Source organism: Halichoerus grypus, chromosome 6, assembly GCF_964656455.1.
Source record: "Halichoerus grypus chromosome 6, mHalGry1.hap1.1, whole genome shotgun sequence".
In the NCBI taxonomy this organism is placed as follows: Eukaryota; Metazoa; Chordata; class Mammalia; order Carnivora; family Phocidae; genus Halichoerus; species Halichoerus grypus.
Window position 1 is genome coordinate 95,033,260 of NC_135717.1, and position 15,065 is coordinate 95,048,324.

Consider the following 15,065-nt stretch of genomic DNA (forward strand, 5'->3'; position numbering starts at 1 on the left):
AGCCAATGGGAAGCGGTTTTGAAGCTGGGGTAGGAGTGTGTTTCGGGAAAACCCGTGGGCTCTCGCCTGGGCTGTTTCCCGGCTTCTTTTAAAAACTCCGGACTTTGGTTCACGCCCTGGGCGCCCCGAGGTGCTGTCCCCGCTGCCCTCACTACTGCAGCCATGATCTCCGTAACAGACACCCAGAGTAAGCACTCGCCCCGGGATCCCCGCCTGGATCCTCGTTGCTCCAGCCCGTCTCGCCCGCCCCACTGACCCGGTCATCAACGAATGAAGCTCCGCGGTGGGGGCGGCGGCCTGCGGGACTGAGCTAGGGATGCGGGACGCGGAGGGCTGCCTTGAGGGGGCGGGAGCTGGATTCGCAGTGGCAGACCTGGCCTGGGAGGAGGAGGTCGGTGGGATCTGGGGAGGGGGAAGCCTTCTGAGCGTCTGTCTTGAAGCAGGGTCGCGCAGCTCTCACTCCCAGTTAGATGGGCGCGTTGTTCCTGCGGGTGGCCACAAGAGAGAGTTTGATGCGCGGTGCCCGTGGTTCGCTTCTGGAAACGTCTGTGCATATGACAGACTGGGGGTCCTCTACAAGTTACTGGCCGTTTGTTTGGGAGACGGTATTTTAAATGTCACCTATTCTGGGTTTTGGATGTTTTATAAATAATGCGTATACTTAAATATTTTTATTATTTTCCTTTTTGCCACCCCTGGAAACAGCTTTCCAAAAATTCCTTGAAACGACTTCACTTTTCTACCACCTGTTTCCGCAGTAGTAAAATGCCACTTTGTGTTCAGTTAAACGATTTTGTGCTTTGTAGTTTGTTTTATTATTTTAGCATCTTTCTGCCTACCACAGAGTTCTCCGGGCCTATCTTATTTCTAAGGTTAGCATTGCTATTTGTTTCCATTTCTTTCTTTATAAGACTTCTACTTTTCTACCGTTTTGTCAATCTTAAGAATTTTTGTATTTACGTATCTGCCGAACCATGTGGGTCCTATCCTTTCAATGGTTATGATTGTCTTTTTGTCTTCGCTTTATCTGCCACGCTTTGAGTTTCTTATTCTGCTTAACTGACTTTGATTTTCAAGATTTAAAAAATTAAACAGTCTATTGAAAACAACTTCATTTAGAGTGTTGTATTTTAAAGTGTAGTCTTAAGGTTGGATTCAAGTTGAGTCTATTTGGGATTCTCTCCCTCATCCCCTGCCCTTCCCCTGCTCATGAGCATGTGATCTCTCTCTCTCACAGATAAATATATTTAAAAAAAGAAGAAGAAGCAAAAAACAAAACAATGGAAGCTTGTTTGGAGGCTTGGCAGGGAAGACTGCTTCTATGTAACCAAAGAAAGCATTTTTAACCAAAGAAAAGCACGTCACAATTTTTTCTTTTTTTTTTTTTTAGTATGCAGCTGCAAGAGGGATGGACATGAAGGGAGAGGGAGGTAGGGAGACCCATCCAGTCAACTCTGAATGTTGATGTGGTAAGAGATGCCATAATGACACTTGGCCTTCGCACCCGATGCAGGGCAGCAGAAATGAAGGCCAGGGAGGAAGCCCAGAATGGCCTCTAAACTAAATGAATTGGTCATGTTGTACTTACTGTTCAGAAGTCCTTTACTAAGTTAAGCTCAGCACCTCCAGCTTTAAATGATCTCTTTTCCTGTTATTTGGAAAAGGAGAAAAGAAAGACCCTTCTCCTTCACTTAGGTACCCCAGAAACTGGTTGTAAAAGCCCCAAGCCACATTATCAAATCTCTGAGGCCCTTCTAAACTCAGCACTCTGGGTATTCTTTGCCAAGTGAGGAACTTTGAAGACAAGAAACCCACAAGAGTTTGTTTACATCTCTCCTTCAAAACATCCACTAAATATCCTTGGAGAACTCACCCCATAAAAAACAATAGGAGCAAACACTGCAGGACAGCTCACTCCTGCTATGTGTGCCCAAACAGAGAGGCCAAATGCCAGTCTCTTGCTTTAGGTTCACTAAACCTATCTGCAATAGGTTGGGAACTTTCTAAAGGTCTGGTCTAAAATGGTTCTAGGAGACTTAAGCCAGGACCTCTCTGTGTAGGGACAACTACAGGGTCACTGCAGAGAGCGGAGAGATCTGTATCCCCAAACAGTAAAATGGAAAAATCTTCTACCCCTAGCTTCCTCCAAACTGTCAAACCCCCTAAATGGGATGAGACCTAGCCAAGACCATAATGCAGGATAAATCTCTGTAAGATTCCACTTCTACCCCAGATTGTAAATTCCTATATTCTGTGACCACTGGGAATGGAGAACAACAGCACAGACAATCCAAAACTGTTGATAAATTTTCAAAAATCCATTTGGATCTAAAATATATTATGTGTAATTTTTATAGAAGATTTATCTGTGTTATTCAGTTTCCTACCAAACTCTCAATCACTAGGCACAGAGAAACCCAGATCTACCATGCATCCACCAGGGGGCCAGGCGGCCATCAGTCTTCCCCTGCAGCAAACACAGGGGCTCAGAGAAATGAGGTGTTATTACTAACCCCTGCAGGCTCTGAGAGCACTGGAGAGTCTACTCCTACCTGTTAATGGTGGAATCAATTCTGTCCTTCAGTTGGTTTCAATTTGACTAATTGATTGGAAGTGGGGAGGCAATCAGACCAGACATAGTGGAAAACTTCCTAATAGTGTGGGCCTATTAACCTCTAGAATATCTTACACTGGTTGCTATAAAACACATAGAATCTGTTTTCTTTTTTAAGCTAGGTTATAGGAGAGTCTATGCTGAGGCAGCAAGCCTGGCAAGATGACTTTCCTGCATGTTCAGTGCCTTGAGTCTTCTCTCCTAGGGGAAGCCAGGTCCAGTATCCAGAAGGTGAGGACTGCTGTGCTATTTTAAAAAGCCCTCCCTAAGCGCTGTGAATTGTGCAAGACTGTTGAATCTCAGATCTGTACCTCTGAAACAAATAATGCAATATATGTTAAGAAAGAAAAAAAGAAGAAGAAGAATGTAGCAGGAGGGGAAGAATGAAGGGGGGGAAATCGGAGGGGGAGAAGAACCATGAGAGACAATGGACTCTGAAAAACAAACTGAGGGTTCTAGAGGGGAGGGGGGTGGGAGGATGGGTTAGCCTGGTGATGGGTATTGAGGAGGGCACGTTCTGCATGGAGCACTGGGTGTTATGCACAAACAATGAATCATGGAACACTATATCTAAAACTAATGATGTAATGTATGGGGATTAACATAACAATAAAAAAAATTTTAAAAATAAAAAATAAAGTAAAATAAAAAGCCCTCCCTATATCAATGCCACTTACTGTACTAGGAGCCGGTATTAAGTAAACCACTAGTGAAGTGCATCAAGGGCTTATTGAATATTGATTCACATTTACATGATGGCAAAACAGCCTAAGACATCTCTGGATACTTGAGCCCCTTGATAAAGAGGGTGTTAGTTTTGTTTTACGAAGCCAGGATCCAGGCCAATCACATCTTATAGCTCCACTTTTATTTAATAAAAACAAGAGATGGTATGAGTGAGGAGGGGGAGTGTGTGGTGTCATGTTGATTTTCAAGAGGATTTGATCTGTTGGCAAAGCAAGAGGAACAGGAATTAGACTTCAGAAAGGATTTTGGCATCAGACCATGGGCCAAGGAAGGGAATAGAAAATTCCTCAAATGGGCGGCCCCCAAAAGCAGGTTTAGTTATTTCTTCTAAGAATAACCCTACCTGGGTGAAATAGGGAAGCAATTTTGCTGGCCAGCAACTGCCACACCAGCAAACAATGGAAGAGACTACTTTTGGCAGCAAGAGCAGAGTCAGAATCCCTCTTTAGGGAAGCAGGGATCCAAAGGTTGCCATATCCCTTGCCCATATGCCAGATTTCTCCTCACCCAGCCCTTAATCTATATGGGAATTTTTCTGAATTTTCCAGAAAAAGACATTACACTAGCTGCCTCACCCCACCCCCAGTCTCTAGCAGAGAAAAATTCCTTAATGTTAAACTTAGTTCAATTCACCAATTTCTTCACAATGTTCCACCTGGAAAATAAGCTCAAATATTTTTGTGGAAAGGAACTGACAGCTCCATCTCAGAACAGCATGGGGGAGTGGGGGCCACGGAGAACAGGGGTGAGGCTTAGAAGGTGAATCCTCTCTTGGATCTTCAGCTGCACCCCACTCAGCTTCTACTCTTCAGGTTAGACACATGACAATACTACTCAGTAGGGAGGGCCACAGAAGCCATTTCCCTGTAGCCTAACTAGATGGGGTGCAGAGGTAGAGGGATGCCAAGATGGGAGAAGTGACAACAAGGGAGGGTGAAAAGAGGAGCTAGGAAATGACCAGAAATTAGTCAGCCTGCCAAGCCACTGACCCTGTTTTAATATCCCAGAGGATGGAGGCAAGAGTAGAAATCCCGGGCTCCAGAAAAAAAACAATCTTTGAAAGAAAATTGCCTGTTGCAGCCAGGGATACATGAAAGTGCTATTATCATCACTGGGAGTGACTATAAAACTACCCCTGGTTATTGCACTGACTGGCTGACGCCATGATGCTTTTGCACTCCAAACAGTTGTGTTCGAAATGAAAAATCCCTATGGACTTGGGTAACTATGATGGTGCAGGCCAAGATATGTGGACAAGCACAGGGCAGGGCTGTTCAGGCTTCAGAGTAGAGCCAGATCTGTGATGATCACATTGCAGGGAGGTGCAGGAGGGGGACCGGGACTTAGAACTTGAGTCCCCCAGTAGCAAAGGGCAAGAAGAAAGCAGGATCTTGGCTTGGGATCTTATTCCCAGCTTCTACAAATGAAACATCTACCCCTGTCCTCTGACAGTCTCGTTTGGCTTTCACTCATGTCTTTGCCTTTCCATCTGACTTTATCTCTCTTCATTCTCTTACCTTTCATTACTCCTCTCCATGTGCATATCTTTCATGTTCTCTCTGCCTCTACCTCATTTTCATTATCTGTTCCTTAAACCATAACTGTGTGTCTCTGTCCATGGGCCAGAGAGCACAGAGATGGACATTCTCTTATTTAACCCTTAAAACTCATCTAAGAAATAGGTCTTAGTATCCCCATTTTACAGATGGGAAAACAAGATAGAAGAATCTAAGTAATAAAATACTAAGTGGTAGAGCAAGGATTCAAACTTAGGCCTGCTGGCTTCAAATATCTAACCCTTAATTAATAAGCAGGGGAAAAAAAAAAAAACAGAAAATAGTAAGAGGGCAGATAGATGGGAAAGATTCTGCAGTTTGAAAACTGCAGTCCCCTCCATGCTTGGCTTCCAGTATTTCACACCGTTCCTATCACAAAGATTCCCTTAGCACTCCTGTCTGTCTCCTGCTAGAACTGAGTCTTGGTCCAAGCGCTCTGGCCATCCAATTGCATAAGGGGTGGTATCTTCTGGCTCCCATGAGTGCCTGGTGTGTGCCATGGATCATGAGGTAGGATCTGTTATCTCAGCATTGTTACAAATGGAATAATTGGTCATAAAAAATATGCAGCCTGTTGGAAAAGAAATAACAACGTACACACTTAGATTTCTGAGATAGCTTCTCCTGGCTAGAATTTCATGATTTCTCCATATCCCAGTCATCAGCAATATCCCCCACCTTCGAGTATTCAAAACATTGAGTCAGCTCCAGAAAGAAGCCCAAGACAGAATAGAGACTCAAAGCTCCAGCCTCAGAAGTCCTACTCAACTGAACCAACACAACCTGATCTAGAAATTAAGGAATTAAAAAAAAAAAAAAACCTAATAACCTCTCCAGTAATGGAACTGTGTGCAAATAAGTCCATATCTTAGATAACTTTTGAAGTAGAAAGGTAGGATTCCTTAAAGGAAACCTTCAGCCTGATGGAGAAAATGGACAAGTTTAGGACACTGAAATACTGCACTGAATGCTGGAGCAGTGGTTCTCAGGTCCCAGGTCTGATTCAAAGTACAAGAGAGATATCCTGATGAGAGATGAAATGTCCAATCCCATGCTGCCTCCCAGAGAAGAGAGAGGTGAAGGGGTCTTATTATTCACTCTGAATGACTGAAATTCCTGGAAACTATATTCTGAAAGGCCTGGGCTGCACTCCCTCCTGGTCCTGACCACTAGGCCCCAAAGGCTCACCCTACCACTCCCTGTTATGCAGTGATACTCAAGGACTAGATCATAGAATGTGGTAAAGTTCAAAGGGCACTGCTTCTGAGGGTAAATATTTTTGGAAAGATGAAGAGATACACATGAGTTCTTTGCTAAGGCTGTAATCTGAAGGCCTTTGCTCTAGAAATCACCTCTAAGAGAAGACCAAGAAATACATGTCTCCACAAGTAGAGCAAAATCCAGAGACCCATAAAAATGTGGGAAAAACTCAGAGGAATCTTTTCCATGACTCTGGGGGGAAACCTCTCATTACATCATTTTCCCACTCAACATATCACCTCTTCTTCCTCACCCCCAGCTACTTCGCCCTCCAGTTCCTTTATAATCCGTCATACCCTAAAAAGCACACACACCTACAATATAAATTATAAATTATACAATATAAATATAAATTATAAATTACTTATCAGCCCTCCTCCAGCAGTGCTTATCTCACTTAATGTACATGTCAGTAATCTGGGGATCCTGTTAAAAATGCAGACTCTGACTCAGTAGGTCTGGGATGGAGCCTGAGATTCTGCGTTTTTAACAAGCTCTGGAGTGAGGCTAATGCCCTAGAACCCAGACCATGCTCTGAGTGTCGAGGACCTAAAACAGAGTACATGAACCCAGAATGGATTTCACCTCCTGCCCTGAGGTGGCCTCCAGTCTGAAAGGGAACAAAGACACAGGGTAAGAGCAACCAGGCAGAATACTACAGAGATTGGAAAGGGGAGTTGTATAATAGAGCCTGGACATCTTAGGACATCAGGGAGGTTGTCTTAAAACAGGAGACTTATGAACAGAATATGAAGGTAAGGGCCAACTGGACTGCAGGGAAGACTCAAGACCAACATGTGCAAAGGATCAGGTGGGAAAGAAGGGCATGAGCCCAGATTCACGTCTCAGAGCAGAATTCTGGGCCAAGAAATGATAGGGGCTCATTGGAGTGAGTCTGTAGGCACCAGTGAAGGGTCTTGAAATTCAGTCTGAGTTGCTGAGATTTCATAGAAGAAGTAGAGGCTCTGTGGTCAGAATGGTGCTTTAAGAAACTAAGTAATATCACAGTAAAGGTATGCCAGGGGCTGGGGCAACAGGGGAATGGGGAATTACTGTTCAATAGGGACACAGTCTTAGTTTAGGAAAATGAAAAAGTTCTGGAGATGGAGGGTGGTGACAGTTGCACAGCAGTGTGAATGTACTTAGTGCCACTGAACTGCACACCTGAAAATGGTTAAAATACTCAATTTTATGTTACGTACATTATACCACAATAAAAAATCATAGTGGAGGCGGAGGCCATAAGAAGTTGGTGCTACTATCTAAATATGAATAAGATCCAAGCCCACTGTAGGCTGAGGAGATGCTGAAAAATGGGCCTCCTGAAGTCAAACTAAAATTTGGAACCACCTCTCAGTCCCACCCCGCCCCTCCCATTTCACTATTACCATAAGACAGGTCACTTATGTTCTTAAGGATTTGAAAGAAAAACAACCACATTACAGATGGGTTTCTGTTGTGCCTTTGAGCTCAACCACTCAGCTTGAGTCACTAGGAGCTGCTCTGTGGGTGCCATGCGTGGATCCCCTTGCTCTGCAGCCAGCAGATGAAAGAACCAGGCTAACAATGAGGAAAGGTGAGCTCTGAAAATGCCCAGGCTCAGAGTCCTAAGGGGTACACAGCTGTTTTCTAATTCCACAAGGAAATGAGGGGAAAAGGGGATGAGTTGAACTGGTAGAGAATGAAAAAACTGTGAAAAGAATCTACCAACCATTAAAATTGGAAATATTCCCAAGAAGAAAATAGTGGTGATTACTGGAAGAGGACAGAGAAGCAAAGAAACTGCTCTGCCTAAAGTCAGAGGCACGGAAGACACAGACCAAACCAGGGTTGGGAGTGGGGGGATGGGAAGTGCAGCTTTGGCTAGAGAAGGGGCTACACAACAGAACACCAGTGCAATGTGCAAATGTTTCTACCAGGCACAGGCTGTGAAGTAGGCTTGCCTATAAATAAACGATGAGCCTCAAGCTAGATAATTGGAAGAAATTCCTGACAGGATTATGGTGTACGTCTTGGGGCTGGGGGGGATGCTGAGAAGGGAGATTGGAAAACCAAAAACCTTTCTTTGGATCAGTCTGGATGCAGATAGAGGAGAAAGGAAAAGTTGCAGAAGTCAGGCAGTTGCCTGAAACCCATTTCACTGATCCATCCAATGGGGAAGCACCAGAGTGAAACCCCATTGCAACCTACCCATAAGGGTAAGCCCAGTCAGCAAGGGCTTCAAGGAGCTGAGAAGAGGCTGGCTTCCCATCCAGAGAAGGTCTCTACCCCTGATCAGCTTCTGCCCTGCTCTCTGCCACCACCCTCTGTAGGTAATGGTGAATCCAGCCAGCTGCTTTTAAATCAGTAATAGGAGCAGAGCTTGATGATATTGTCTGACTCAGGGCAGCCTAAACAGACTCTTAATTTCTTTTTGGAAATCCATCATCTAGGATCAAGTGTCGTAGCACTTATGTATTCCTCGGGCTCCTCCCCAGCCATCATAGCAATCCCCTGGTCTCCAATGGTAATGCAAGGAATTGCGTTGTGACTGGGGAGGATTTCTCCTATTACTTATGTCCTCATACTTAGGTGGTTAAGGGCTCCTTTCTGAAGTCTGCCCACAATGCCTATTACTACATTGAAGAGAATTTGTTTTCTTCAAGGAAGTTTTTAAAGAGACATGGATCTACACAAAGATAAACTCAAAATGGGTGAAAAACCTAAATGTGAGAAAGGAATCCATCAAAATCTTAGAGGAAAACACAGGCAGCAACCTCTTCCACCTCGGCCACAGCAACTTCTTGCAAGACACATCTCTAAAGGCAACAAGAAACAAAAGCAAAAATGAACTTCGGGGACTTCATCAAGATTAAAAGCTTCTGCATAGCAAAGGAAACAGTCAAAGCCAAAAGGCAACCGATGGAATGGGAGAAGATATTTACAAATGACATATCAGATAAAGGGCTGGTATCCAAGATCTCTAAAGAACTTCTCAAACTCAACACCCAAAAAACAAATAATCTAGTCAAGAAATGGGCAGAAGACATGAACAGACATTTCTCCAAAGAAGACATACAAATGGCCAACAGACACATGAAAAAAATGCTCAACATCACTTGTCATCAGAGAAATACAAATCAAAACCACAATGAGGGGCACCTGGGTGGCTCAGTCAGTTGGTCGTCTGCCTTCGGCTCAGGTCATGATCTCAGGGTCCTAGGATTGAGCGCCACCCTGGGCTCTCTGCTCAGTGGGGAGTCTGCTTCTCCCTGTCACTCTCCCTCTGTGCTTCTTGCCTCCCTCTTCCTCTCTCAAATAAATAAATAAAATCTTAATTTAAAAAAACCACAATGAGGTACCACCTTACACCAGTTAGAATGGCTAAAATTAACAAGACAGGAAACAACAAATGTTGGCGAGGATGTGGAGAAAGGGGAATCCTCTTACACTGATGGTGGGAATGCAAACTGGTACATCCACTCTGGAAAACAGTATGGAAGTTCCTCAAGAGGTTAAAAATAGAGCTACTCTATGACCGAGCAATTGCACAACTGGGTATTTACCCCAAAGATACAGATGTAGTGAGACGAAGGGGCACCTGCCCTCCAATGTTTATACCAGCAATGTCCACAATAGCCAAACTATGGAAGGAGCTGAAATGTCCTTCAACAGATGAATGGATAAAGAAAATGTGGTTTATATATACAATGGAATATTACTCAGCCATCAGAAAGGATGAATACCTATCATTTACATCAGTGTGGATGGAACTGAAGGGTATTATGCTAAATGAAATACGTCAATCAGAAAGACAATTATACGATTTCGCTCATATGTGGAATATAAGAAATAGCATAGAGGATCATAGGGGAAGGGAGAGAGAACTGAATGGGAAGAAATCAGAGATGGAGACAAACCATAAGAGATTCTTGACTCTGGGAAACAAACAGGGCTGCTAGCGGGGAGATGGATGGGGGGATGGGTTAACTGGGTGATGGACATTAAGGAGGGCGTGTGATGTGATAAGCACTCGGTGTTATATGCAAGTGATGAATTATTGAACGCTACATCTGAAACTAATGATGTACCATATGTTAGCTAACTGAATTTAAATTAAAAAATAATAAAAAAATAAAGAGACATGGATCTCATTGGCAACAGAGGTCAAAGAATTGCCATCTACAAATGAGTAAATAGAAAAGAGACTAAAGGTTGATACAACTCATAATTATTTAAAATTATCTTTTGAGCTGTTACTATTCATAGGTGAAAAAGACTCTCTACTGAGAAGTTAAGAGGGACTCACTACCTAACATTCACAAAATTTATTTAGAGAAATTTTACAGCCATTATTTCAACCAGTCTTCACAACCATCCTGTATAGGAATGGGGAAAGTTGGCACTAGTATTATGGTGCTCATTTAAAATATATATATATATATATAAGTGAGTAAGTAAACAGAAGCCCAGGGAATGATCTTACCTGCAGAGTAACTAAGTCTAGGCATTGGGAAGAACTTACCACCTGTAGGAACTGTGAAGCATTGGAATGCACTACTAAGGGATTTGAGTCAATCCAACTTGTCACAAACAAAAGAGGACTCTGGAAGAAGGCCTGGGAGCTTCACTTGTCACATTATATAAAAATTGCTGTAGTACTTTGTGCTTCCTCAAATTGCTCAGCCTGTGTGCCCTCAGAACCAACCAGAGGACATGGCACATAATAAGTACTCAATAAATATTTGATGAAGGAAAGGGGATGGAGAGAGAAAAGGAGCCTAGGCAGGGCTGAGGACATTGTGAGGAGACAGTACAGGGGACATAGGAAAAGGTGCAGGAGCTACAGTATACCAGCAGAGGAGAAACAGGCTTTGAGGGGCATAGGAGAAAGAGAACTAGGGCCACCAGGATCCCAGTGGAACCAGAATGGGGGCAGGGTCATGGCGAAAAGAGAGAGTATGAGGAAATTTCTGCACAAGAGGCATTCCCTTATAGCCTCACAGTTGGTGCCTACTATTGAAGGTGGTACCTTCTCAGGGACCCTCTAAGTCAGGAGCCAAGTTAGATGCTAAGGATATGATGACTAAGAAGAACTGAGTACAGGACAGACAAGCAGGAGACATGTTTTTTCAGCAAATATCCTGTAGCAAATCTCCATGGATGAAGGAGCCAGCTTGGACAGCTGCCATACTCTGAAGTCCCTAGACAAGTCAGGCAGGCAGAAGGAATTTGGGGAGCACACAGAAGCTACTATGCCTAAGATATGATCTCATTATGCTGGGGACCTGAGCACCCACTTCAACTCAGACCTGATTATAAAGGGGGTAAGAAGGGAGCAAAAGCCAGGGTATTCTGTGACAGAAAGCAAGTTTGAATCCTTGATATGCTAGGTGTCTTTTGGTAAGTCACTCGAGTTCTCAAACCCTCCCAGGGAAAGTAAACAAAATTGTACAGCCAGGAGCTTTACAGTATCTAGGTCTTATGCCTGTGAATCTTGAACCATAGAAGCAAACAGCTTCTTCACTGGCCTTTTCTACCCACCTACTGTCATCAAGCTCTTCTCCCGTGATTCAATGCCCAATGTCCAACAGCAGCCAGACTGTGTTGAGGCTCCTTGAAGAGCTGAAGAGACTCAGAAATAGGTTCGTACTGCTGCGAGGTAAATTTCAGGAAGGATCATTGGACTGTAGCTACCCAAACTTGGTTGCTGGTTTCAGAGGAGAGGCCTATCTGGCTATACTCAGATCAGGATGGCACTGCTTGAAGGACTCCCTGAAACCCCAGACCACCCCACTGGTAAGAACAGTCTCTGGCTTCTGCTGCATCTTTCCATCCACAGACTTCCTAAATGTAACTAGAGATATCAGAGGAGATAACTCAGTTAATCATGGAACTAGAGACTCTACCCCTACCAAAGATCCCTACCCTCACCAACCTCCCTGCCCACTCTAGATCTTGATTCTTTTGAAGAGGTGGAAAAGTTCTCCCTTACAGCTTATCCTGACCTGCTGCAGAAATCAGAACAGAAATGAAGAGTTTGGCCATCATCATAGAAACTGGCTGTCTCTCCAGTTCCCCCTCACACTCCCTTCACCACTTCCTTCCCTCCCACCTCTAAGTCACATCAGCTCATAGGATTTCTTTATGACCAGGAGGAGGACCAAGATTGTGGAGGAGTAGGAGACCTAAATTTCGTCTGTTCCCAGGAATTCAGCTAGATAGGGATCAAACCATTCTGAACACCTACGAACTCAACAGGAGATCGAAGAAAAGAATAGCAGCAACTCTCTGAACAGAAAAGCGACCACTTTCTGGAAGGTAGGACGTGCGGAGAAGTGAATCCGAGGCGATATTCAGGAGGATAGACGTCTGAGGAGGGGGCCTCCGTCGGCTGCTTCTGGCAAGTCATAGAGCCACGGAGCACAAAATCGGAACTTTTAGAAGTCGGCTCCACTGAGGGACGTCGCTCCAGTGGCTAAGCGGGGGGTGGAACCCTCGCGGGACAGTGTGGTCTCAGGACCCTCGGGGTCACAGAAAGACCGGGGGTGCCTGAGTGCGGCAGAGCTCCCAGGTATCGGAGCAGGGAAGCCGGCTGCAGAGACGGAGCCGAGGCACAGGCTCTCAGCTCGGGGTTGCCATAAACCGTGATCTGTGGCACAGTCGGGCCACTGCTCCTCCAGTAGGGACCCAACAAGCGGCAGATCCGGGGAGACTCCCCTTCCTCCCCCGGGAGGAGCTGCATGGGAGCGCACCGCAGGGATCTACTGGGTTTGGAGACTCCACACCAAGTCGGGTGCCAGAGATAGAAATGCTCGGTCACAGGCCGGGTGAGCACGGAGTGCGGCCGGAGACCGGGGAGAGGGGAGTGACTCACTGCTTTTCTCTGGGGGCGCACTGAGGAGTGGGGCCCTGAGTTCTCGGCTCCTCCAGGCGGAGATGGGGAAGCTGCCATTTTCACTGTCATCCTCCAAAGCTGAACGGAAAGCTTGCAGGGAACAAAAGCTCCCGAGAGCAAACCCGAGCAGATTACTTAGCCCGGACTGGGCAAGGGCGGGGCAAATCCGCCTCCGGCAAAGACATTTGGGGACCACAGCAACAGGCCCCTCCCCCAGAAGATCAGGGAGAATAGCCAGCCAAGGCCAAGTTTACCAATCAATGAGAATGGCAGAACTCCAGCGCTAGGGGAATACTGCACATAGAATCCATGGCTTTTTTACCATGATTCTTTAGTCTTTCAAAGTTAATTTTTTTAATTTTAATTTTCTTTTTCTTTTTTTTTTTTTGAATTTTTCTTTTCCCCTTTGTCAACCAACATCTTATCAATCCCTTTTTTAAAAATCTTTTTTCTTTTTCATTTTTAGAGTCATACTCTATCCCTTCATAGTAGTTAACCTTATTTTTGGTATATATATAAGTTGTTCTCTCTTTAAAATTTTGGGATACAGTTTCTTCTAACAGACCAAAATATACCCTAAATCTCTAGTGTATGGCTTTGTTCTATCCTCCTGCCTGATCACATTCTCTCCCTTTTTTTTTTAATTCCTCTTCTTTCTTTTTTCAACCAACTTCTTATCAATTCCTTTTATAAAATCTTTTATAATTTTCATCTTTACAGTCATATTCCATCCCTTCATTGTATTTACCCTTATTTTTGTACATATATAAGTTTTTCTTTCTTGAAAATTTTGGGAGGCAGTTTCTTCTAAAGACCAAAATACGCCCAAAATCTAGTGTGTGGCACTGACCTATTCACCAGCCTGATCATATTTTATCATATTCTTTTTTTTCTTTTTTCTTTATTTCTCTTTCTTTTCCCCCAGCTTCAGGTCTCTTCTGATTTGTTTAGTGTATATTTTTCTCGGGTCGTTGTTACCCTGTTAGCATTTTGTTATCTCATTCATCTATTGTCCTCTGGATAAAATGACAAGACGAAAAAATCACCTAAAAAAAAAGAACAAGAGGCAGTAACGACTGCCAGGGACCTAATCAATATGGACATTAGTAAGATGTTGGAACTAGAGTTCAGAATGATGATTATAATGATACTAGCTGGCCTTAAAAAAAAGCATGCAAGATATTAGAGAAACCCTCTCTGGAGAAATTAAAGAACCAAAATCTAACCAAGTTGAAATCAAAAAGGCTATTAATGAGGTGCAATCAAAAGTGGAGGCTCTAACTGCTAGGATAAATGAGGCAGAAGAGAGAATCAGTGATACAGAAGACCAAATGATGGAAAATAAAGAAGCTGAGAAAAAGAGAGATAAACAACTACTGGATCATGAGGGCAGAATTCGAGAGATAAGTGATACCATAAGACGAAACAAGGTTAGAATAATTGGGAGCCTAGAAGAAAAAGAAAGAGAGAGAGGGGCAGAAGGTATATTGGAGCAAATTATAGCAGAGAACTTCCCTAATTTGGGGAAGGACACAGGCATCAAAATCCAGGAGGCACAGAGAACCCCCCTCAAAATCAATAAAAATAGGTCAACACCCCGACATCTAATAGTAAAACTTACAAGTCTCAGAGACAAAGAGAAAATCCTGAAAGCAGCTCGGGAGAAGAGGTCTGTAACCTACAATGGTAGAAACATTAGATTAGCAACAGACCTATCCACAGAGACCTGGCAATATTCAGAGCACTAAATGAGAAAAATATGCATCTAAGAATACTATATGCAGCTAGGCTGTCATTGAAAATAGAAGGAGAGATAAAAAGCTTCCAGGACAAACAAAAACTAAAGGAATTTGCAAACACGAAACCAGCCCTACAAGAAATATTGAAAGAAGGGTGCCTGAGTGGCTCAGTTGGTTAAGCGACTGCCTTCGGCTCAGGTCATGATCCCGGAGTCCTGGGATCAAGTCCCACATCAGGCTCCCAGCTCAGCGGGGAGCCTGCTTTTCCCTCT

The 15,065-nt window shown here is 44.0% G+C and overlaps 1 protein-coding gene and 1 long non-coding RNA gene across 3 annotated transcripts in view; one reads left to right on the top strand and one right to left on the bottom strand.

Annotated features, from left to right (window-relative positions):
- Window positions 1-15,065, bottom strand: part of LOC118527529 (ATP-dependent DNA helicase Q1-like) — a 336,638-nt gene that overhangs the window by 73,837 nt on the left and 247,736 nt on the right. The gene's annotated exons all lie outside the window — the stretch shown is intronic.
- On the top strand, window positions 39-1,109 carry LOC118549785 (uncharacterized). Its single transcript, XR_004924227.2, has 2 exons — window positions 39-187; window positions 706-1,109. It is a non-coding gene; the product is annotated as an uncharacterized LOC118549785 (long non-coding RNA).